This window comes from Bacillus rossius, chromosome 8 (genome assembly GCF_032445375.1).
Source record: "Bacillus rossius redtenbacheri isolate Brsri chromosome 8, Brsri_v3, whole genome shotgun sequence".
NCBI lineage: Eukaryota > Metazoa > Arthropoda > Insecta > Phasmatodea > Bacillidae > Bacillus > Bacillus rossius.
In genome coordinates, this window is record NC_086336.1 from 13,507 (window position 1) to 40,000 (window position 26,494).

A 26,494-nucleotide genomic window follows, 5' to 3' on the forward strand; every position below is an offset into this window, starting at 1 on the left:
GCTGCAGGGGTCGGCTGCAGGGGTCGGCTGCAGGGGTCGGCTGCAGGGGTCGGCTGCAGGGGTCAGCTGCAGGGGTCAGCTGCAGGGGTCGGCTGCAGGGGTCAGCTGCAGGGGTCAGCTGCAGGGGTCAGCTGCAGGGGTCAGCTGCAGGGGTCAGCTGCAGGGGTCAGCTTCAGGGGTCGGCTGCAGGGGTCAGCTGCAGGGGTCGGCTGCAGGGGTCAGCTGCAGGGGTCAGCTGCAGGGGTCGGCTGCAGGGGTCGGCTGCAGGGGTCAGCTGCAGGGGTCAGCTGCAGGGGTCAGCTGCAGGGGTCAGCTGCAGGGGTCAGCTGCAGGGGTCAGCTGCAGGGGTCGGCTGCAGGGGTCGGCTGCAGGGGTCGGCTGCAGGGGTCGGCTGCAGGGGTCGGCTGCAGGGGTCGGCTGCAGGGGTCGGCTGCAGGGGTCAGCTGCAGGGGTCGACTGCAGGGGTCGGCTGCAGGGGTCGGCTGCAGGGGTCGGCTGCAGGGGTCAGCTGCAGGGGTCAGCTGCAGGGGTCGACTGCAGGGGTCGGCTGCAGGGGTCGGCTGCAGGGGTCGGCTGCAGTGGTCGGCTGCAGGGGTCGGCTGCAGGGGTCGGCTGCAGGGGTCGGCTGCAGGGGTCGGCTGCAGGGGTCGGCTGCAGGGGTCGGCTGCTGGGGTCGGCTGCAGGGGTCGCCTGCAGGGGTCGGTTGCAGGGGTCGGCTGCAGGGGTCGGCTGCAGGGGTCGGCTGCAGGGGTCGGCTGCAGGGGTCGGCTGCAGGGGTCGGCTGCAGGGGTCGGCTGCAGGGGTCGGCTGCAGGGGTCGGCTGCAGGGGTCGGCAGCAGGGGTCGGCTGCAGGGGTCAGCTGCAGAGGTCAGCTGCAGGGGTCGGCTGCAGGGGTCGGCTGCAGGGGTCGGCTGCAGGGGTCGGCTGCAGAGGTCGGCTGCAGAGGTCGGCTGCAGGGGTCAGCTGCAGGGGTCGGCTGCAGGGGTCGGCTGCAGGGGTCGGCTGCAGGGGTCGGCTGCAGGGGTCGGCTGCAGGGGTCGGCTGCAGGAGTCGGCTGCAGGGGTCGGCTGCAGGGGTCGGCTGCAGGGGTCAGCTGCAGTGGTCAGCTGCAGGGGTCGGCTGCAGGGGTCGGCTGCAGGGGTCGGCTGCAGGGGTCGGCTGCAGGGGTCGGCTGCAGGGGTCGGCTGCAGGGGTCAGCTGCAGTGGTCAGCTGCAGGGGTCGGCTGCAGGGGTCGGCTGCAGGGGTCGGCTGCAGGGGTCGGCTGCAGGGGTTGGCGGCAGGGGTCGGATGCAGGGGTCGGCGGCAGGGGTCGGCTGCAGGGGTCGGCTGCAGGGGTCGGCGGCAGGGGTCAGCTGCAGGGGTCAGCTGCATAGGTCAGCTGTAGGGGTCAGCTGCAGGGGTCAGCTGCAGGGGTCAGCTGCAGGGGTCAGCTTCCGGGGGCGGCTGCAGGGGTCGGCTGCAGAGGTCGGCTGCAGTGGTCAGCTGCAGGGGTCAGCTGCAGGGGTCAGCTGCAGGGGTCAGCTGCAGGGGTCAGCTGCAGGGGTCAGCTGCAGGGGTCAGCTGCAGGGGTCGGCTGCAAGGGTCGGCTGTAGGGGTCGGCTGCAGGTGTCAGCTGCAGGGGTCAGCTGCAGGGGTCAGCTGCAGAGGTCGGCTGCAGGGGTCAGCTGCAGAGGTCAGCTGCAGGGGTCAGCTGCAGGGGTCAGCTGCAGGGGTCAGCTGCAGGGGTCGGCTGCAGGGGTCGGCTGCAGGGGTCGGCTGCAGGGGTCAGCTGCAGGGGTCAGCTGCAGGGGTCAGTTGCAGGGGTCAGCTGCAGGGGTCGGCTGCAGGGGTCGGCTGCAAGGGTCGGCTGCAGGGGTCAGCTGCAGGGGTCAGCTGCAGGGGTCAGCTGCAGGGGTCGGCTGCAGGGGTCAGCTGCAGAGGTCAGCTGCAGGGGTCAGCTGCAGGGGTCAGCTGCAGAGGTCGGCTGCAGGGGTCAGCTGCAGGGGTCAGCTGCAGGGGTCAGCTGCAGGGGTCAGCTGCAGGGGTCAGCTGCAGGGGTCAGCTGCAGGGGTCAGCTGCAGGGGTCAGCTGCAGGGGTCAGCTGCAGGGGTCGGCTGCAGGGGTCAGCTGCAGAGGTCAGTTGCAGGGGTCAGCTGCAGAAGTCAGCTGCAGGGGTCGGCTGCAGGGGTCGGCTGCAGGGGTCGGCTGCAGGGGTCGGCTGCAGGGGTCAGCTGCAGGGGTCGGCTGCAGGGGTCGGCTGCAGGGGTCAGCTGCAGGGGTCCGCTGCAGGGGTCGGCTGCAGGGGTCGGCTGCAGGGGTCAGCTGCAGGGGTCAGCTGCAGGGGTGAGCTGCAGGGGTCGGCTGCAGGGGTCGGCTGCAGGGGTCAGTTTCAGGGGTCAGCTGCAGGGGTCAGCTGCAGGGGTCGGCTGCAGGGGTCAGCTGCAGGGGTCAGCTGCAGGGGTCAGCTGCAGGGGTCAGCTGCAGGGGTCAGCTGCAGGGGTCAGCTGCAGGGGTCGGCTGCAGGGGTCAGCTGCAGGGGTCAGCTGCAGGGGTCAGTTGCAGGGGTCAGCTGCAGGGGTCAGTTGCAGGGGTCATCTGCAGGAGTCAGCTGCAGGGGTCAGTTGCAGGGGACAGCTGCAGAGGTCGGCTGCAGGGGTCGGCTGCAGGGGTCAGCTGCAGGGGTCAGCTGCAGGGGTCAGCTGCAGGGGTCAGCTGCAGGGGTCAGTTGCAGGGGTCAGCTGCAGGGGTCAGCTGCAGGGGTCAGCTGCAGGGGTCAGCTGCAGGGGTCGGCTGCAGGGGTCAGCTGCAGGGGTCAGCTGCAGAGGTCAACTGCAGGGGTCGGCTGCAGGGGTCAGCTGCAGAGGTCGGCTGCAGGGGTCGGCTGCAGGGGTCAGCTGCAGGGGTCAGCTGCAGGGGTCGGCTGCAGGGGTCATCGCCCCCGGGGGCGGAGTCCCGGCGGAACTGCGGTGGCGAGGAAGTGTGTGACGTCACTGAGCGACGAGGCCTACCCAGCGTGTGACAACACTCGGCTGCAACCTGTCACACCTGTTATTGTGGGCGTGTTGGGGCAGTCTGAGCAACCATCCCTTTCCTTATAGGCCCAGTGCCATCTTCAGAAGCAAACTTCATGTAACACGCATATACGTCATATTTGTAAGTGTATTGTACAAGGCCAAACTTGAACAAGTGATTATCGAACTAATACGTGTGTGTTCGTCTGAGGTTACGAACTAATTTTTGAGCTATTTTAAGAACTCTTTTGAAAAATAATGCAACGTGAATTCACTGATTTAGGAGAATCAATGTAAGTGGATAAGTGGACATTTTCAGTCAAATATCTTTTTGTACGTGGTCGGGATATTTGTCACCTGTCTACCCACAATCCTATGTAAGTGTGATTGTCTATGTGTAGAGACACGCCATTGTTATATTTATCCAGGTGTGTAATTAAATGCCTGTGTGTGTAGCCGTGTGTTGAGCCATTTACGTATCCGGAAGTGTAGTAAATATCGTATAGTATAATCAAAAATCCACGCACCCAAATGGTTAACACTTCAATTTAATAAGTAGGTACGGCCAATAGTTTTGATGATCGGGACAAAATGTATCTTGCGATAAAGATTTAATACCAATTTAATTTCTTACAAATGCAAATATTTTTAAGTAGGTCCGCTCCAAAATAAATCTGTGTGTATGCCCTTGAGGTTTATGATTACGCTTTTGCCTAAAATTATTTAAGTAGCCCAAAATTCTTTAAAATATTACGAAATTTGACTAAGTTTGTCAAGTGGTAAATGATAATGATTGCATAAAAATGTTATTTGAGTAGGTAATACAGTCTACTGCAAAATCACAAATATTTTCTTTAATAGCAGCGCCAAAGAAGCATTTAAAGGTATTTTGCGATGTAATTTAATAGTCATGCTTCAAAGACTGTATTCGTGCATACACAAATCTTCCATTACAAAAAAATATTGTATACTTGTTATTACAACACATTGTTGTTTTGCTCCATCAATTAATCACAATATAAACAACTTTAATATATACACTGTAAAAATAGTGTTTTTACACCTATGTAAGTGGCAGCTGTATGTTCACTGATATATGTTTATTTTTAACCTACACCGTTATGTATAGACACAGTTTTGTTGTAAAATAACACCAACAAAGAAGGTGTCATTCCGGGCCGACACGACGCCCGAAACACCGAGAATGGCGACGCTTATTCACGCCACTACACGTGGCGGCCTCTGTAAGCCAGGAACTCCCAGGCCGCTGAAGATGATAATAGCCGAAGGCGGGACGATGCGCGGAAAGCGCGGGGTGAATTGTGGGGAGGGGGTTGCCCTTGTAATCCGGCCAGGCACCCGTGGCATGTGTGACGTCATTGGCCGTGCGGGGCCGCCAGCCAGCTGCGTGGTCTGGTCTCTCGCCTTCCTAACAGTATATTTGCTGAAATTGCAAATACAGATCTTTATTTGTATAATAGCTTCCACTGTGTGCGGGAGAGTCAACAACTTCAACATTAGTTAAATGGGTGTTCAGTAGTAAAGCGCTTGTGAATAGAAAATTGAAAATAAACTTAACATTATGTTTCAATTATTGTACTGATTTTTCAACTTATCCTTAGTAACCAACTTATAAGATTCTCTTTATAATAGCGAGGTCACTTAAAATGCTCAAAAGTACGTAAATAATTAATTTATAGCAGTGATAATTCCGGCTAAATATATTCAACTGCTGATGAGGAATAACATTATTTCATGGCATACAATGGTTCTATGATTGAAAACCAAGGATTAGTTTGAACAATATTCAACTACAAAAAGAAACTATTTTTTAATTACTGAAATACAAGGAATTATTTTTTTTAATTGCTTATATTTGCCGTTGGTTAGTTAATAACTGAAAGGTCTTCCATGGAGGCATCAGTTGGAACCTCTGTAGCGATGCAAACATGTAAACTGAGCGAGCATGTTGCTGACAAGCAGACCAGTCCTGTGTGAAGTGTCACGTGCTAGGGCCCTGACCTTTTTTATTATTTTGAATTAGGGTGGCCTACAGTATTACACCAACAGCCAGAGGGTACTTTGTCCTACTTAATCCGAGACCTTATCACATCGTCAATGAAATATCCGTACATAGATAAACACCCATGCCTTACCCGGGACTCGAACCAAGGACCCCTCGCACCGTAAGCCGGTGTGCATCCGACTACGCTACCTTTGAATATATATACTGTATACAAGTCGCCAGCCCAGGTTAAAATTTCTAATACGGTTTTGAGGTAGTTGGTTAATTCACCGCCGCAATCGCCATCATCTCTAGGGCATCGACTTGTGGTGGTCCCTAGCGGACGAGTGTCGAACTCTTCAAACACCCCTTCCCCCTCCCGTTGAACGACCTTGAGCTGCAGTGAATGATGGGTGCGGGGTGCGGGGAATGACAGCAGGTGACAGTGCTGCGCTCTGACGTGTAAATAACAACTAAGACGATACAGGGCGTTACGGCAGCGCACTGCAGCGGTGAAGTTCCCAAGCTGCTCATCATATGCTTCTGAAAAACGTAGAGTAAATCCTATCCACTCGCGACTTCTATACAGTATATGTGTTCAAAGACGCTACGGAGGTCGGCATGGGGCCCTGACCTGAGTCAGGGTGTAGCGGGGTGACCCCCACCACCGCGCCGGGAGGAGTGGAGGGGGTACTGGCTGCCTCCTCCCTCCGCCAGGAGCGCTGCGCTCAGTCGCTCTGTGACCCGCGGCGAGGCAGCACGGCAGACGGCAGAGCAGCAGCGCTACACGGCGAGGTCAGCTCTCTCCCCTCTGCGTCCTCTGTACAGCTACCGTAGTCGTGCCATCAATCAGCTAACAATTTAGAGTATATAATTTTTTATTCTAAAATTGATTAACCTTGTGTTTTCATAGTTTTGTTGAGAAAAATTTTTTTTTATTAAGTTGGCGGATTACAACCACTCCTTAATTTCGTTATGTTGTGAAACTTTAAAAATAATTTGTCCCAATTTTTTTTTAATGAATTCAGTTTAAAAGACCTACATAACTAAACACATTTGTAGAATACAAAGAATTTTTTTTTGTTTATTACTAATAATAGAAAGAAACAATGTTTTCTAATCATTTTTACTGAGGATGGTAGAATGTATATCGCACCACTTGGCCTCGTTTCGGTAATGATGAATGAATGTTTGGCGGGAAAGCTGGAGCTAGCTACATGACTGTGAAGGTACCCATCACAACCACCTACAGAGCACTGTTTTGATATGTGGCTTGGGCGGACCAGGTAATTCAGTTCTTAAATTAAATCGAAAATTGCTGGCCATATAATGAGACATTTTATTTTTTAAGTTTATTTATAATTGTTTCAAGGCAAGTGAACACGTTAATATTTACAACGCTGCAGAGTTAAATATTACTTTCAGAAAATTACAAATTATGTGCGAAAAAAAAAATGGTATCTTTATAAACATGGAAGTTATCACCGCATAGTATTGTAAAGGAATGTTACCTAAGATACATATTAACTCATAAATGTTTTAATGATAAAATAAAGACAACAAATAGTTCATATTTGTATGCTAAATTTAATATAATATTGTTTAGTGTAATGACGTTCATTACATGGTTAGGAAGTTAATTTGATGTTATAAACGTAATTTGTTTTGAGATTTTTAATTATTTTTCTTTCTAACTTCTAAAATTGTGGTTTGCAAAGCATGTTAAAAAAATATTCAGTTGATATTCCCGATGTTAAAAATTATTTCGCACAGATGTAAGACAAAACAAATATTCCTAGGCATGTCCAGACACACCAGAATGAGCATGTAAACAAACAAGTGACAAACACGCCGGGCTATTTCCCCCGCAGCCACCGGCCGTCCCACAAACATTCGGCGGCTGCTACTCACTAGAATAGTCTGTTCAAGCCACATAACGGGGCGACTTTATAAATAGTAATTTACTTTTCGTCAGTCGGGTGGGTGGGTTTATTTCCAACAGATTCAGATAATGTTAATGTTAATCGATAGAACATTTGCATACATTTTGTGTTTTTCGCAGCTCACTCAGTTACCTGGATTACTAGTGAAGGCAGACATTTATTGTTGCCTTTACATGGGAAGTTACTATTAGACTTCTAATATCTACTAGCTGCTTAATGTTTGTATTTTTATTGTAAAGCTGGGTGCGCAATGATAAAACAACTGATTGTACAGCAGAATGGCAGACCATGCATACTACTGTGCACAACATTTGTGCAAAGTTGGTCCACTATTTCATTCCTATGCGGTAATATAATCCAACAAATTTTTAACTATAACATTTTTTTTTTAAATTTTAATAAGTATTTTAAGCATGATTCCTCTGTTTGAGCTGACTAGAAGTTTATGAACATTGTTTTTCTACTCAGAAATTATATGAGAGTATGATAACTTATGCAAAAATATTTTGTGAGCAACATATAAAGGAACCCTAAAACCTTTTCTTGGATATTTAATGTAAATTTATGGTTGGTCATTTGCCTATCGATATAATAAAAATGTTTGCAACAGAAATTACCTGAGAAATGTAGTGTAATGTCTCTACAATTTCTTTCCAGTAAATGATAAATAAATGAAAACAGTTTCGACCTCCCACCAAGATACCAAAATATTCTGCTCTTCACTATATAATGCGCATGCGTCCGTGGAGAAACACAATTTTTTTTCTGCTATACGCACAACCTCCTGCCTATGCAAGACGTCCTTCTGTTAGTACTTAGTTATACATCAGTATGTAATAAATAATATTGTGCTCGTGTATGTGATTTGTTTTGTTTTTTTAACATTAAATCCAATTTTCCACTTTGACGTCACGCTCCAGTATTGAGGATGTTTTCAAGCGAAAGTAAACCAAGTGTGTTTGGAGAGTCACAGAGCTTGGAGGAGCGAGCTGCCCACTCCTCTCCCCCTGCCACCCATGGCACACCCATGGCACACCCATGGCACACCCCAGGCACACCCCGGGCACACCCCGTGCACACCCCAGGCACACCCCGGGCACACCCCTGGAGTTCCAACTGGAGGGTTCAAGTAGCGCGTTTATTCTTTGGATACAGAACACTTCAACAAAATATTACATATTTTGTATATCTAGCAGAGGCTGTTTTCTAAATTCAGTTGTTTAATATTCTGTCCAATAATTTCAATAATAGGACTGATACTCACATGGGTATTATATATTAAATATATTTTAGAATGTTGGTATGTATTTATGTCTGTATGTAAGTATGTATGTATGTATGTATGTATGTATGTATGTATGTATGTATGTATGTATGTATGTATGTATGTATGTATGTACGACGTTGATAAACTCCGACACCGTTTGACCGGTAGCCATGAAAGTTGCCACATCAAAGTATTTTTTTTAATGGAGAAGGTTTGCATGCTATCCATTTTTTGTAGCGCTCCGCTAGATGGCGCTGCAGCGCATCAACTTCTACGCCGTTCAACCGATCGCCATGGGTAAACAGGAGATTATAGGTCATTGTCATACTGACAGTAATTGCGTGTCACTTCTCTATGTCCGCCACACCGTCATATAGCACTAACTCCCTGTGTTCAGCCCGGGCAACGCCGGGTACTGCAGCTAGTATCTAATAAATAAATTAAGCTATTTGCTTCTTTACACTCACATGACTTAACAACGAAACTCACCATGTGTGAGAAGCATAGAACTTATGTTTGACATCCTTAATATTTTAATTAACTATTTTTTGATTGAAATTACTTAAAACATTCTTAATTGGTTTCATAACATACAAATGTTAAATTTCTGTCACATTTTGCTTATCTTTTAGACACCTGTGACAGTTTACCTAAGTAACCGAGTAGTGATAACTGATGGGTAGGTTTGTTGGTAACGCAACTATCTTTATAGATATAACGTTGAACAACTATTTAAATAACAATGACGATACAAGTGCCGGCTGTATCGCAGCCGCAACGCGGGCTCTGCACACCCAGGAGTGAGGTACTCGCGTCTCAGCAGCTCGTGCTAACAGCCCAGGTACCGCCGCGACAAGGCCGACTGGTTTGTCTCCAGACTGGTAGTTGCCGGGTTGTCTCGCGGTGCTCCTGACCACGTGGCCAGACAGGAGTGTGGCTGGTGGCCGTGACCCCCTGACTCAGGCGCTCCTAGCGGCGACGTGCAGAACTTCCTGCGTAGCAGCGTCCTCCCCGGCAGCGTTTATTACATAACATATCTCTGGCGCGCGCGCTAATTGTTTACGCTTTCTAGACAGGTTTCTGGACTCATTACTGCACAGACGGGGTTCCGGTCCACAAGCGACTCAACCCAACACAGCCGCGCTTCAAGGCACAAACTAGCAGACGCAACAGAAGTGCGGCGTGCCGTGGTTCGAGGCTGACACACCCATGTCTCGAGACTGCACTCCTGCTTTTCCAGGAACCTCTTGACAGTTGACACACGTCACTTCTACAGCCACGGCAACCTCTTGACACACATCACCTCTACAGCCACGGCAACCTCTTGACACACGTCACCTCTACTGCCACGGCAACCTCTTGACACACGTCACTTCTACAGCCACGGCAACCTCTTGACACACAGTCGCCACTACAGCCACGGCAACATCTTGACACACGTCACCTCTACAGCCACGGCAACCTCTTGACACACGTCACTTCTACAGCCACGGCAACCTCTTGACACACAGTCGCCTCTACAGCCACGGCAACCTCTTGACACACGTCACCTCTACAGCCACGGCAACCTCTTGACACACGTCACTTCTACAGCCACGGCAACCTCTTGACACACGTCACTTCTACAGCCACGGCAACCTCTTGACACACGTCACCTCTACAGCCACGGCAACCTCTTGACACGCGTCACTTCTACAGCCACGGCAACCTCTTGACACGCGTCACTTCTACAGCCACGGCAACCTCTTGACACACGTCACTTCTACAGCCACGGCAACCTCTTGACACGCGTCACTTCTACAGCCACGGCAACCTCTTGACACGCGTCACTTCTACAGCCACGGCAACCTCTTGACACACGTCACTTCTACAGCCACGGCAACCTCTTGACACACGTCACCTCTACAGCCACGGCAACCTCTTGACACACAGTCGCCTCTACAGCCACGGCAACCTTTTGACACACGTCACCTCTACAGCCACGGCAACCTCTTGACACACAGTCGCCTCTACAGCCACGGCAACCTCTTGACACACAGTCGCCTCTACAGCCACGGCAACCTCTTGACACACAGTCGCCTCTACAGCCACGGCAACCTCTTGACACACAGTCGCCTCTACAGCCACGGCAACCTCTTGACACACAGTCGCCTCTACAGCCACGGCAACCTCTTGACACACAGTCGCCTCTACAGCCACGGCAACCTCATGACGCACAGTCGCCTCTACAGCCACGGCAACCTCTTGACACACAGTCGCCTCTACAGCCACGGCAACCTCTTGACACACAGTCGCCTCTACAGCCACGGCAACCTCATGACGCACAGTCGCCTCTACAGCCACGGCAACCTCTTGACACACAGTCGCCTCTACAGCCACGGCAACCTCATGACGCACAGTCGCCTCTACAGCCACGGCAACCTCTTGACACACAGTCGCCTCTACAGCCACGGCAACCTCTTGACACACAGTCGCCTCTACAGCCACGGCAACCTCATGACGCACAGTCACCTCTACAGCCACGGCAACCTCTTGACACACAGTCGCCTCTACAGCCACGGCAACTTCTTGACACACAGTCGCCTCTACAGCCACGGCAACCTCATGACGCACAGTCGCCTCTACAGCCACGGCAACCTCTTGACACACAGTCGCCTCTACAGCCACGGCAACCTCATGACGCACAGTCGCCTCTACAGCCACGGCAACCTCTTGACACACAGTCGCCTCTACAGCCACGGCAACCTTTTGACACACGTCACCTCTACAGCCACGGCAACCTCTTGACACACAGTCGCCTCTACAGCCACGGCAACCTTTTGACACACGTCACCTCTACAGCCACGGCAACCTCTTGACACACAGTCGCCTCTACAGCCACGGCAACCTCTTGACACACGTCACTTCTACAGCCACGGCAACCTCTTGACACACGTCACCTCTACAGCCACGGCAACCTCTTGACACACAGTCGCCTCTACAGCCACGGCAACCTTTTGACACACGTCACCTCTACAGCCACGGCAACCTCTTGACACACAGTCGCCTCTACAGCCACGGCAACCTCTTGACACACAGTCGCCTCTACAGCCACGGCAACCTCTTGACACACAGTCGCCTCTACAGCCACGGCAACCTCTTGACACACAGTCGCCTCTACAGCCACGGCAACCTCTTGACACACAGTCGCCTCTACAGCCACGGCAACCTCTTGACACACAGTCGCCTCTACAGCCACGGCAACCTCTTGACACACAGTCGCCTCTACAGCCACGGCAACCTCATGACGCACAGTCGCCTCTACAGCCACGGCAACCTCTTGACACACAGTCGCCTCTACAGCCACGGCAACCTCTTGACACACAGTCGCCTCTACAGCCACGGCAACCTCATGACGCACAGTCACCTCTACAGCCACGGCAACCTCTTGACACACAGTCGCCTCTACAGCCACGGCAACCTCTTGACACACAGTCGCCTCTACAGCCACGGCAACCTCATGACGCACAGTCGCCTCTACAGCCACGGCAACCTCTTGACACACAGTCGCCTCTACAGCCACGGCAACCTCATGACGCACAGTCGCCTCTACAGCCACGGCAACCTCTTGACACACAGTCGCCTCTACAGCCACGGCAACCTCATGACGCACAGTCACCTCTACAGCCACGGCAACCTCATGACGCACAGTCGCCTCTACAGCCACGGCAACCTCTTGACACACAGTCGCCTCTACAGCCACGGCAACCTCATGACGCACAGTCGCCTCTACAGCCACGGCAACCTCTTGACACACAGTCGCCTCTACAGCCACGGCAACCTCTTGACACACAGTCGCCTCTACAGCCACGGCAACCTCATGACGCACAGTCACCTCTACAGCCACGGCAACCTCTTGACACACAGTCGCCTCTACAGCCACGGCAACCTCTTGACACACAGTCGCCTCTACAGCCACGGCAACCTCATGACGCACAGTCGCCTCTACAGTCACGGCAACCTCTTGACACACAGTCGCCTCTACAGCCACGGCAACCTCTTGACACACAGTCGCCTCTACAGCCACGGCAACCTCATGACGCACAGTCACCTCTACAGCCACGGCAACCTCTTGACACACAGTCGCCTCTACAGCCACGGCAACCTCTTGACACACAGTCGCCTCTACAGCCACGGCAACCTCATGACGCACAGTCGCCTCTACAGCCACGGCAACCTCTTGACGCACAGTCGCCTCTACAGCCACGGCAACCTCATGACGCACAGTCGCCTCTACAGCCACGGCAACCTCTTGACACACAGTCGCCTCTACAGCCACGGCAACCTCTTGACACACAGTCGCCTCTACAGCCACGGCAACCACTTGACACACTGTACCACTACAGCCTGGTGTCAGAGAAGATAATACATGTCGTAGAAATTTGTTTATATATTTTTTCTTTGAGCAATGAAATGCTTGAATATTAGTGTGTGTTAATAGTCTAGCTTCATGGCTTTTAATAATGTTTATATATTATTAGCATTATTATTTGGTATTCCTGAATTAAATACTACTTTTGACTGACTTTTCTACAAATATAAAGTTGCCAGTGGGAAGTTGTATTTCTCATAGTGCATAACACAAAAAAATATTGTTGGAGAAACGATTTTTAGCATAAAGCAAGGAAAACCTGTTTTGTTTAAGCCGACCGCATGGTAATGTTTGACTATGGCCCAATTTTGCAGGCTTTCAAAGAAGATAATATTTCAATGTAATGTTATGCTAGTTTTTAATTTTTTTCTTTCTTGTTTATCCGTTGTGATTCCAGAGCGAGTCCTGGTCGTAACAGGAAGATTTCAAATAAAAACAACAGAAAATTTGATTTTTCTAACATTTATTGTAAATGTTATGTGTTGGAATCTATCGTTAATAAAATTGTGTCAAATTGCACACTTTTGGTTCGGTGGACAAAAACGTCCGTTGTTGTTTCTCCCTAGGTTTAGGGGGGTGGGGGGTAAAAGGTGAATGAGTAGTCCAGTTTCCAGTTTGAATTTTTTAACTGTATTTTTGTAAGAGTGAAAATGGCTAAAAAAGCGTGTTCTTAGCGTAATGCTCAGGCTAGAAGCACCAGGTACAGACTATTGAAATCTCTTAAAAGACTTGCTTTACACCTCCATATTCATTTCTTGCCAATATTAATACTACTAGGATATCTTAGCTACCCTATGTACAATGGGAAGCCCGCGCATCAGTTCACAGATTTGCGCTTAGAGGCAATACCGCGCTAGAAGCACCAGCGAAAGTATTTCTTATCATTCCGCCTCACTAATACAAATACACCCCTGACTAGGCGGATCCCTTAATAGGTAATCCGTTTTCGTTTACTAAACAAAATGTGTCGAAAGCAATATTTCAATAGCCTGACAAGTAAGCAGACGAGTTAAACAAAAGTGTCATTGTTGTTGTGTTTCATTGTGTATGTACATGGAGACTGCCGGCACAGAGCAGCACGTGATATGGAAGCGTGCCAAGTGACTGCAGCAGCGCCTAATGAACCACTGTCAGCACAGTGGTGCCACTCACTGCATGCTGATGCAGTGCAGGACATGCATGTTTTCAGTTGGTGGCTTCTTGTGCGTTACTAACATTTGCACTCATATCGTGTATTAAATGCAAATATATTTATTTAATGACGGAGAATTTTAAATATTCCAGTGGTTATAAACTAATTCAATTTATTTATGGCACTTAATAACACTATGAATATTTTACTAGATATTTTATGTTTAACAGCATTTTTAAATATATGTATGCCACTAAACAAAGACATAAGGCAGCTATACGTCAACTAAAATGCGATTAAAAGACAATAAGATCTCATGCTGACATTATGTGATGTAAACTATTGACAAAATAAGTTTGGATTAAAAACGGGGACAATTTCAGTTTCCATCCAGGCAGAAGTTTTTGTTGAAGTAGCAGTGAATACAAGTACCCGTAATTTGGAAGAATCTTTCAGCATCATCATCCCTTGAGTCTAGAGCCATGGAGTCAAGCTTGTGTTGACAGAGACAGTCCAGAGCCGTGGAGCCATTCCAGAGCCATGGTGTCAGTCCAGAGCCATGGAGCCAGTCCAGAGCCATGAAGCCAGTCCAGAGCCATGGAGCCAGTCCAGAGCCATGATGCCAGTCCAGAGCCATGAAGCCAAGTCTGAACTGGTAGAGCCAGTCCAGAGCCATGGAGCCAGTCCAGAGCCATGGAGCCAGTCCAGAGCCATGAAGCCAGGTCTGAACTGGTAGAGCCAGTCCAGAGCCATGGAGTCAGGCAGAGCCATGGAGCCAGTCCAGAGCCATGGAGCCAGTCCAGAGCCATGAAGCCAGGTCTGAACTGGTAGATCCAGTCCAGAGCCATGGACTCAGGCTTGAGTTGACAGAGACAGTCCAGAGCCATGGAGCCAGGCAGAGCTGGAGCCGAAACTCCTCGGGGGCAAGGGTCAAGGGTCAAGGCAGTCCGTCACTGTGCGTGCCTGCCCTGACAGACCTCCGCCCGTGGGGTCACGACTCAGACAGGCCGTGATTACCGCCAGTTTGGCAACGGCCGGGCAGCAGTGTCCTTGAGGCACAACTGGGTCACTCGTCACTGCGACCTGCACCACACTCCGTCAGTTCTTATCTGCAACTCCTTACACGCTGTCTCCAATATCTTCCTTTCCAGAGCACCATCACTTGTATCGAAGACTAGGAACATTTCTATAAACATCAAATCCTTGATTGCTCCAGGATTCTGGGTGGCCGGAATCCCCCGAGTAGTCTTGTTGCTCAGCTCCTAGCAAGGCTTGCTCGTTGCTTGATAGCAGTAGAGCGCTCCGAGCAGGGTACCATGTGTCCATATCGGCCAGGCCACGTACCCGCTATGTGACTGACGTCAATGCACGAGGGACCAGGTGCGGTGTCGAACTGGACAGTAGTTAGCAGTCCGTCAGTGTCGATGGGAGTCAGTGGCAGGGACACCTGGTGTCGCGAGTTTGTCGGGAGAGCGAGCAAACGAGCGGTCTAAATGAAATGACGACGACTGTGGTCGTGTGTGGCGACACGATGTGGTCGCACCGACTGCATTGACTATGTTTTATCTTTGAATATATATACTGTATAGAAGTCGCGAGTGGATAGGATTTACTCTACGTTTTTCAGAAGCGTATGATGAGCAGCTTGGGAAATTCACCGCTGCAGTGCGCTGCCGTAACGCCCTGTATCGTCTTGGTTGTTATTTACACGTTAGAGCGCAGCGCTGTCGCCCGCTGTCATTCCCCGCACCCCCCACCCATCATTCACTGCAGCTCAAGGTCGTTCAACGGGAGGGGGAAGGGGGTGTTTGAAGAGTTGGACACTTGTCCGCTAGGGACCACCACAAGTCGATGCCCTAGAGATGGTGGCGATTGCGGCGGTGAATTAACCAACTACCTCAAAACCGTATTAGAAATTTTAACCTGGGCTGGCGACTTCTATACAGTATATATATTCAAATGTTCAAGTGAGTACCGCGTCGCTGACAAGTCCGCGTGGTGCAGTGACTCACCGCCGAGCAGTGCGCGCCTCGTGATCTCAGTGAACCTGGGTGTGCCGTCGTGACGTTCAAACACCGATAACGTGATCCGTGGCATATCAAGTAAATGTTCAACACCGTCTTTCCACTCCTATCATGCGAGACAATCAATCGTTTAGTTCTCCACTCGGTTAGTGTTAATTTTGAACTCTGCCTTACTTTTGATTTATGGATAGTTTATTAGAATTATCAGTGATTGCGGAAGAAATCAAGACAGGCTACTCTTACCAGAAAGCTATCAGAAATGGATGTGCTGCGTCACAGAGCTTGTGAGTGAAGCAGGACCAGGACTAACTAAATTGTAATCAAGTCATAGTTAAATGTTCGTACTTTTATAGTCTTAACCCTTTTTAATATACAAAAAAACTTTAAATACTTTAGTTTTAGACAGTCAGTCTAAATTAACATGACGCCCCTTAGTAATATACGTTGTTTACGAGATGTTAACATAGGTTTTTAAATTAAAGTATTTCGTAATTAAAGGCAACATAAATAATCAAGCATAATCTGAAGCTGAATACTTCCACTTGAATCCCACACTCATGGAATTTCCTAAATCTGCTGTATTTCTTAATCAAAACATTTTTTGATTGCTTTTTATAGTTGTATGGCGTCCCAGTCTGAGAGTTCATATTGAGTGATTAGTCATTGTTTTTGTTATGCAACCTTGCATTATCTTTAGTTGCATGTATTATTTAACTAAACTTTTGTTCAGTTATCATAATTATGATTAAATGTTCTAGTATTTAAATCTCGTTCGTACCTAAGGATCGGTTTCTGAGAAGTTTTATTTGGTGCATCAAGATTACAAAAAACAAAAAAACAAAAAAAAACTCCTGTAAGACTTGGTTTGAAAGCTATATTTCTATTTAAATTAAACTTTTAAATTATTGTTACGTGTATTAAAGGAATGAAACTTGCCCATAAATATGGTTTTGCACTTAAAGTGCACGAAGAAATGAAATGTGTTCTCGAGTGGCCCATGTTTTTGTATGGTAATATCTATGGTCTTCTTCACCTTGCGAAGGCCATCGTAACGTCCTTCTCAACCTTGTCAGGCACAACGCAGAAACTTAAATTTGTGTAGCTTGGGAATCCACCGACATCGATGTCGTAATACGTCTTTTACACAAAGCAGTTGTTGCGGTCGACGCGCCTGGCCATGAGATAGTCGACATGAGTGGCCATGAGCCGACATGAGTGGCCATGAGCCGACATGAGTGGCCATGAGCCGACATGAGTGGACTCCGCTAACTCTTGGAGTGAGGTTTTTCCCCTCCTACCTGCTGCCGTGGTCATGGTGTAATGGCCGTGGTCGTCGGAAACTGACAATCAGGAAAGCAATTTACCAAAATGTATTTTTAAGCATGCAGCATTAAGTAGTGGTTTTTTCCATGGCCACTTCCTACTGATTCCTTTTGGGACATAATCATTCTACTTCAAGAAGAAAGTTTTGTTCAAAAGAGAAAAAAATATATATTATAATCTTCTTTAAATGAGGTTAAATTTGTAACTTTGTAATTTTGTTTTTTTTGTATCCTTAAAATAATAATTTTATGTTATAATATGAAATAAGTAAATCTAACGGTAATATTCTTTACCTTTGTCTACGCAATCTTCATTGTTTATGATGAATTTGAAATAAATATATGTTTCTGGCTTAACTGTAGTGATATCAGTTTTAAAATAATTTTTTATAATCAATCGATTAGAATCTTAACCAACTTTAATACACCCCACTTGTATTTCTTTGTTATTTTTGAATGGCTATACAAATCGGCAGAATTTGTCTTATATTCTAACTGGTGCTAGAGTGTAGCACCATTGAGACTAAGGTATCGGCTGTTTTCCTGGCATGTCCCTTTGTCAGGGTAACCTAACCCAAACAGAGGAAGGTGGCAGAATGCTGAAATATTTAACATTGCGATCAACGAACAAGCATTGTGCTTATAGTGAGGAACATTGTCTCTAGAGTACTCTCTATTACATGTCAAAACCAACATTCAAATCCTGAATTATTTGCTTTGGCGATGCAAGAAAATATAAACAATCTGAGGTATTTAACTCTGCTTCGCTGGTTCATGATACACGATGCGATAATTTCTATTATATGTAGACAGTTACTTTACTCTTAACTTAAACTTAGAGTTTGCCAAATTTCATCAAGAAATAACATATTACTGCTTTATGGGTAGTAAGGGGAATTAGGGGTGGTTTTTAGAAATCTCGTGTAGGCAGGGAGATGGAATATATATTTTTAATCAACCATAGACAGTTATATTTCATTTAAATTTAACGTCAAAAGTGAAAAATTTCAAAAAGAAATACAAATATAATGTTTCAAGGAATGTAAAAGGGGGTCGGGTTGGATTTTGAAACCTCACAAAGACAGGAAGAAGGGGGTAGCTATTTTTCAATCAGATAAAGGAAAGAAATTTTTCTTTGAGAGATGTAAAAGGGCAATGGGGTAGTTTTTCTAAATGTCATGTAGGCGGTGACCTTAAACATTTTCCTAAATTATATGCTGAACAGTAATTTTCTTCTTTTTTTTTAATGTCATAAGTGCGAATATTCATTGAGTACTAAATTTATGCCTTAAAGGGTAGGAAAGGGGTTGGGGGTTGGTTTTTAAACATGCCTCTTTTATTCTAAATCAGTCAAAGACAGTAATTTCCCCCTTAATTTAAACGCTAAATGTGCTAAATTTCATGAAAAAGTAAAAATATTCTGTTTTAGAGGGTGAGAAAAGGTGATGGTTTTGTTTTTTATTTAATATTTACAGTGAGTAGGATCTTTTTTTTTAGAAAACAACTATATACAGTAATTTTACCCTTATTTTAAATGCAAAGTGAATAAAATTCCATCAAGTAGTGAAGAAGTAACGTTTTAAGAGGTAGGAACGGGAGATAGGGGTGCTTGTTCTAAATATCTCACAGAGACTTTCCTCGTGTTTCCAAGGTCAAGTGTGCAAAGTTTCAACTCAATCGGATGAATGGTTTAGGAACGCATGCGGCAGATATATGTATGCATATATATATATATATATATATATATGATAACTCATGAATTCGCTCGTTACCGAGGTTAGATATCACACATCTTGGCGAGTATTGAAACACTTGCTAACATTTTTAATATTAAATTTTATTAAATTGCAATTGGCTTGTCAGAACCATGAGCTTGTAATCTATCCTTACTAATATTATAAATGCGAAAGTAACTCTGTCTGTCTGTCTGTCTGTCTGTTTGTTACCTTTTCCCGGCTGAACGGCTGAACGGATCGTAATTAAATTTGGCAAGGAGATAGATTATATCCTGGGGATGGACATAGGCTATCTTTTGTCTAAAAAAATAAATTTTAAACTGGTTAAAAAAATATATCTTAATTTTATGCAATGTGTGTCATAGATATACAGACTGTTAGTGTCATTCCTCTATGCCTGCCGAGCAATAGCTTTCAAGCCATTACGTTACGTTTTGCTATTGTAAGGAACTAAGTAGAGAGTAAGAAAAAAATAAAGATCTTGACAGTTTGTAGTGTCGCCATATTTGTTTCAATTGTCAATACCGTTTTTGTATATTGCAATTTAAATTGCAGAAAAAGATCATGTTTCATAGACACATCAATAGTGAGTGTGTGTCATTTCTTTATGTCCACGAGATCTCGCCGCGTCAATTTTCTCCTTGGGGCGAACCCGTCCGCTTGATTAAATAAACAGCTTTTATCGTTGAATGATTTCATGATTTATTTCATGAAAATCAGCTCTAATAAAAAAGTTAGTTTTATAGACATTCAATAGGTGTGTGTGTGTCTCTCTCTCTCTCTCTCTCTCTCTCTCTCTCTCTCTCTCTCTCTGAAGATCAATATATGAATCGTTACAAATTTATTTCCTTTATTTTTTTAGTTTGATTTGATACAATATGATTTCACTAAAAATCAATTTCTACCCCTTCCTATTTTCATTTCCACATTACGAAGTTTCACTTCTTCCGCGTGGAGGGACTCCACGCAATATTTTTGCATGCAATTAAAAACTATTTTTTAATGATGCCAAAGAAGTATAACTTCTCACACGCACCCATTTTTTTTATTTAATATCTTCTATATATATTTTTTCTCCCTACCTAGGGCACTCATAATTCTTATAAATTTCACGTGTATGTTTTCAATGTCATTCGAGTTGTACAATTTTTGTTTTGTCAAATTGGTCATTATTTATACTTTGTTTCATTTTGGAAACATACGTATTTTAGGTATTATGACAAATAAAAAAATTAGTTTCACTAACATTCTTAGGTTTTTATTGTGTGGATTGTTTCAAGTTTAATATTATGTAGGTACATAAATTCTTAAACTTATAAATTTCTTCGAAATTTATTCATAGGTTGGTAGGGCCTACTATTATTTTCTATTTGTCAATATTGTTATTTTTTTACAGTACCTACTTATTTGCAAGGAGTTTGGTTTAGTGTTTATTATTTATCTGCTGAGCGTCAAGAGTCTTAGGGCTGCCGAGACCGATGTACAGAAATATTTATCAACTATGTAATATATTGTTGAAAAATTTGAATTTTACTTTTTCAGGAAAGTTGATTTTTTTTATTAATTAGAATAGTTACGTGTGATTGCCATCTTCCTTTATTTCATATTAAACATTATGTTTGGTTGAGTGTGAGATAATTTTATTTATGTATGTTTTAATTTCATTTAATTTCTTATATATATATATATATACACATATTCTTACCTACCTACTTCTATTAAATTTCAGACGGATGTTAACATTGTCATTCCAGTTATATAAATTTTTTTGTCAAATTAGTTGTTTTTTATTCTTTGTTTCATTTTGGACTATGTTTTTTTTTCTTAATTCAAAGATTTGTGGTGTGTACAGGGAGTGATATCTCTATTAATTTCTATGCTCCTTTGGATAAGCGGAATATTGCCACCACAGTTGTACATTTATAAACAAATCCTACAAATGTGTTAAACATTATGACAAATAAAAAATAGTTTCACAAACATCCTTAGTTTTTTTTGGTGTGTATAGTTTGAAGTTTAATATTATGAACGTAAATTCTTAAACATACAGTTATTTATTTATTTAGATAATTATTCATAGGTAGGTAATAAGCTTTCTATTTGTCAATATTGTTATTATGGTAGATAGGAGTACAGTAAATGCCAATTTCGAAAGTTTAAAAAATTAAAAAAAATCTATCTATTTCGATTTTAAGTGTTACCGAGCCATTCAGGGTCCTCAAACCCCCCACCCCCCTTTGGGAACAAAGCCCAAAAATTTCGACAATTTCAGGAATTTCAAATATATATTCTTTCGAGATGGAGTGTTCCAAACCATTCGAGGTCCTGAACATCCATTTTACGCAAAAGTGAAAGCCCCAGAATTTCGAAATATAAGAATATATATAATTGGATGTTGGCATGTATGACGTCGATAAACTCTTACACCGTTTGCCCGATCGCCATGAAAGTTGGCACATCGAAGTGTTTTTATCATGGAGAAGGTTTTTATGCTAACCATTTTTTTGTAACTCGCCGCTAGATGGCGCTGTAGCACATCAACTTCTAAACCTTTCAACCGATCGCCATGGGTAAACAGAAAACCATAGGTAACAGATACACAAACAGTAATTATGTGTCATTTCTTAATGTCCACCACACTGGACATATCGCTATCCATTTTGCTGTAACTCGCGGACAATATATCACCCGGTGTTCAGCCCGGGCAAAGCCGGGTACTGCAGCTAGTTAATTATAAGTTTTTTATAATAATACATATTTCTATTTAACACATAGTTTGATTTGTATGTTAAAAGGTCGTCGCGGTGTCTAGTTACAATCGGGATATATTTCAGTCAAGGTGCCATATTCCAGGTCAAGGGTCAAGAGTCAAGGTCAAAGACATAAAATATGGCGGCCATGACGCCAGAATCTAAAAAAGCGGACCCGAATTCTCAATTCTAAACCTTGAACCCACCGGTATACTACTCTAAAACACCGCTGATTTTGTAGCACCATCTGATTTATGGTATGTTTTAAAGGATCTCATTGAGAATATTCTTCCATAGAAAAAAAACTTCTACAATGAAACATTTTTTCTTAGTTACCTGGTATAAATATTAACAATGACAATAATAAACAGTAAACAGTACCCTGTTTTCAGTGCCGAGGTTTTGAAATTGCTAGGTTTCGCAATTATTGGGCATTGAAAGTTATAATTTGTCCAGAAGGAGTTTTTTTTGTGAGTAAAGTATAGCTACTATAATAAGATTTGAAACAGTGCCTCTCCAGTAGTTGTAGTTCCAGGAACACTGGAAGAGGTCTTCAGCAGGCACCGAGGTGCCACGGTAGTGGTCTAGGGTTGAGCGCCCCCAGGGCTTCCCCATTGCTCCATCAGACATGCCCCTCCCGAGGTCCGCCCTATCCTTGATAGTCTACCCGGTTTTCAGGAGCTAGCTTCAGTCCTTCTCGCCTGATTGCATTAGTCCAGTCAATGAATGCTCAAAAGGGGGGTGTAGAGGGAAATGGAAGGAACACAATTTTTGACTTTGGGACTTTGTTTGGACTAGTAAGGAGGTAAACATACTAAAAGTCCCCACTTCTAGGGGGTGAGCGGGAGGGAGGGGGGCATGTACAAGGTCCCTTTTTTCGGTTTTTCTCTTATATCTCGGAAACTATACGCTCTAGTGAAAAGACCAATCTATACTAAAATAAAGCTGATAAAATTTTCCACAAAATTTATTTGTTTAAATTGTTCTCTATCTCGCATAATTTATGAGATATTTGCGTTCAAATTCGCTAATTTTTAGGGGAGGAAATTTTTTTCTTAAATTTTTTGCCCTATTTGACTAGATAACCTTTTATCCGTTCGTCGCACGTAAATGTCATGCAGAAAGAAAGTTGTAGAGAATTAAATTTGATTTAAGAAAAACCAAACATTTTTATTTTATCTTCAATCATTGTAAAGTTAGAGCAATTTTACCTTTTTGTGTAATTCGCGAGATTTTTCAGCATAGTTTAACTTCCGTATTTTTTTGCTATTCCTCAGCTCTAACTTTTTATATGTTAATATATACATATTTATGCGTATAAATAGTATGTAATATATATATAGTATATATGAGTGTCACATAAATAAATTATTTGTATACATGTGTATATAATGTTTTTTCAGGTACATATCTAGTTCTGCAAAAGTAATATTGTTTGGTATCGTTTCATACTATTTTTGGCACCGGGAATCGAATGAAAGAACTTTCAGGGCTCCTTTGTAGAGGTACAATACAGTAGAGATGCACCTCCATAGAAGAGTTTTGTGGGGTTCTATTCACGTCAAGTGAGCAGCACAAAGATTTTGGACAAGCCCGCCAAATGAAGGATGCAGCTGATGTTACCAAACTAATTCAGTGGTTTGGGAAATATTTTCCCTTTCCGGCTACCAGCGACATAATATCCATTTCGACGGGGGTGGTTGGTGACAAAACAATCACATGCTACAATGCTGTTACAGTTGGTAAACAAGCAATAGCTTAAATGGTGAGTTGCCCATTTTCAGATATTAAACTGCCTCGAAAAAATCTAGCACTCCCCCTATCGACTGTAAGCTCGTCAATCAAGATCAATGACGAAAAAGTGTCGGTGGATCCTTTTTTGCTATTCCAACGCATAGCCATAAGCAAGAAAACTGACCAAGATTTAAAAACTTATTTGCAATATGAATTAGCTCCTTTCCCTTTGGTTTCTTCAATGAGGGTGGGATGAGGAAATCGAGGAAGTCGGTTCTCTACAAAGAGCTCAAAGCAACAACCAAAGAAGTACATGTGACACACTTTGACATTGTTATGGACGGAGGACTTCTCCTCCACAAAGTTATATGGCAAAGAGTTTGCACGATATCTGTAATTTGTGATAGGTATGCCAATTTCGTGAAAAGCCACTATCGTGGAAGGAGTTGTACTGTAGTGTTTGATGGGTACACGAGATCATCATCAAGTTCCAAGGTCGCTGAGCAGCAAAGACTGTACCATCTCAGAAAGTCAGCCGAAATACATTTCAATCAGGAGACAGTCATAACTGTGAAGCAGGAAGACTTCCTTTCAAATGTCTACAACAAAAGTCGACTGATTAACATGCTAAAGGTCACACTACAGGCACATGGAATCAGTACCCTTCAAGCACAGAACGATGCCGATGTCCTCATTGTAGACACAGCTGTAGAGTTATCACATACCACTGCTGTTGCTGTTATAGGCGAGGATGTCGGCCTAATAGTCCTGTTGATGGCCAAAACACCTGGTGACCAGGATATAATTTTCGAAAGGCCTGGACGTGGAAACATAAATCCTTCATTGTTTTCTACCGAGGAGCTTCAGACCCAGGGGCTGCGATATATACTTTTTCTACATGCCTTCACTGGGTGCGATACCACCTCAGCAGCCTTCCGAAAGATTAAGCTTGGATTTATCAAAATGTATTTGAAGTCTCCAGATGTCCAGGGAGCTGCTACAGTTTTCTCAGACCTTTCCCCAACAAAGGATGATATAGAGGAAGCTGGAAAAAAGTGTATTTTGAGGTGGTATGGGGCCCAACCTAAAGAGAGGTCTTTAAACGCTTACCGTTACCAATATTTTGTTAAATCGGTAGCCAATATCAAATCCAGACATCTCATGCCTCCCACCAACTGAGGGGGCAGCGAAACAACATTCACTGAGGACATGTCACCAAGTCCAGACATGGTTGGGACATGAGCTGCCTCCTCAGATGTATGGGTGGGAGCTAACCACCAATAAATTTCTAATACTTGTGCACAGTGAGCAACAGGTTGCACCAGATTAAATATTAAAAATTATATTTTGTCGGTGCACGAAGGATTATGCCACCACCAAATGTGGATGCAGAAAGGCATCTCTCAAGTGTTCCCCTGCCTGCCAAAGTTGCCAGGGTAACTGCCTTAATGGGGGCCCGCTCTTGGACAATGTGGATGAAGAACTCGACATTGATACTCTGCCAGTCATCCTCCAAGATCTATCTCCTTCCTCAACGGATGAAGAGGAAAACGAAGCAGAACCCACCCCAGGGCTAAGTTCCCATGACGAACCCGGACCATTCCACCCCAAAAGAGCCAGGAATTGATAACAACTATTACTGCACAATTGTACTATAAGGTAATAATATATTATTATCTGAAAAGTAACATAGTTCTACAAGAACATTTACAAGTTCATGTGTCAGTAAAATAGTTAAGTACAACTGTTGTTGCCTCTATACTCACCCTAACACAATTCCTTTGCGGAATGAATGTACAGTTAATAGATACATATATTATACATTATTAATTGTACATTATATATTTTATAAATTTAATTGTATACAAGTGTTATTGCTTGTGTAGAGGGTTATTATTGCTCCTAATTAACAACAATTCAGTGATCCTTGATAAAGTGCCAATTATGAGTATTATTAGGAAGTTTTCATTTCTTAAGGGTTAAGAGATAGAGCTGTCAAAGTTGTTCCATTACATTCAGGGTGTCGAAAATTGTTTTATACGACACCAAATTAATTATGCTGTTAAAGAACTGGGTACATAAGTTAAGGCAAATATATAATATACTAGCTGTAGTACCCGGCTTTGCCCGGGCTGAACACAGGGTGATATATTGTCCGTGAGTTACAGCAAATTGGATAGCGATATGTCCAGTGTGTTGGACATTAAGAAATGACACATAATTACTGTTTGTGTATCTGTGACCTATGATTTTCTGTTTACCCATGGCGATCGGTTGAAAGGTTTAGAAGTTGATGCGCTACAGCGCCATCTAGCGGCGAGTTACAAAAAAATGGATAGCATAAAATCCTTCTTCATGATAAAAACACTTCGATGTGCCAACTTTCATGGCGATCGGTCAAACGGTGTAAGAGTTTATCGACGTCATACATGCCAACATCCAATTATATATATTCTTATATTTCGAAATTTTGGGGCTTTCACTTTTGTGGAAAGTGGATGTTCAGGACCTCGAATGGTTTGGAACAACTCTATCTCGAAAGAAATGATATTTTAAATACCTGAAATTTTCGAGAATTTGGAGCTTTGTCCCCAGAGGGGGATAGGTGATTTTGAGGACCCTGAATGGCGGGAAACACTAAAAATCGAAAGAGAATGATTTTTTAAATTCTCTAAATTTTGGGGCTTTGACCCCTGATAAGGGGGGGGGGGGTGATGTTGAAGACCCCGAATGGCTCGTAAACACTCCAAATCGAAAGTAGGTTTTCGAAATTTTGGGAAATTTTTTTATTATTGGGTCTTTGACTCCTTGTGGGGGGAGGGTAGTTTGAGGACCCCTAATGACTCGGAAACACTCCAAATAGTAGAAAAGTATACTTAAATTTAAAATTTTTTTCGTAATTTTGGGGTTTTGCACTCCCCCCCCTCCCTCAAAATTGGGTGGGAAGTCGACTTTGGGTAAAAGTTCCACCATGCCCCGGACACTTTAGTTCGTAATGACTTAATTTTAATACAATTTCCTCCAATTTTTCGAAATTTTGTGGCTTTCGCGTTTGTGGAAGGGGGAGGGGGGGTGGAGGTAAAGGACCTGGAATGTTTCGGAACACTCCATCTCGAAACAAATGATATTTGAAATTCCTAAAATTATCGAAATTTTGGGGCTTTTTCCCAGAGGGTGGC

The 26,494-nt window shown here is 44.7% G+C and overlaps 1 protein-coding gene across 2 annotated transcripts in view; it reads left to right on the forward strand.

Moving 5' to 3' along the window:
* The first annotated feature begins 5,731 nt into the window (after positions 1–5,731).
* Positions 5,732–26,494, forward strand: part of LOC134535414 (protein yellow-like) — a 46,162-nt gene continuing 25,399 nt past the window's right edge. Inside the window, exon 1 of one of the 2 annotated variants that reach the window (XM_063374488.1) lies at positions 5,732–5,791. The gene's annotated coding sequence lies outside the window, so the exon portion shown is untranslated. The remainder of the gene's footprint in view (positions 5,792–26,494) is intronic. The other variant, XM_063374489.1, reaches the window with a different exon arrangement.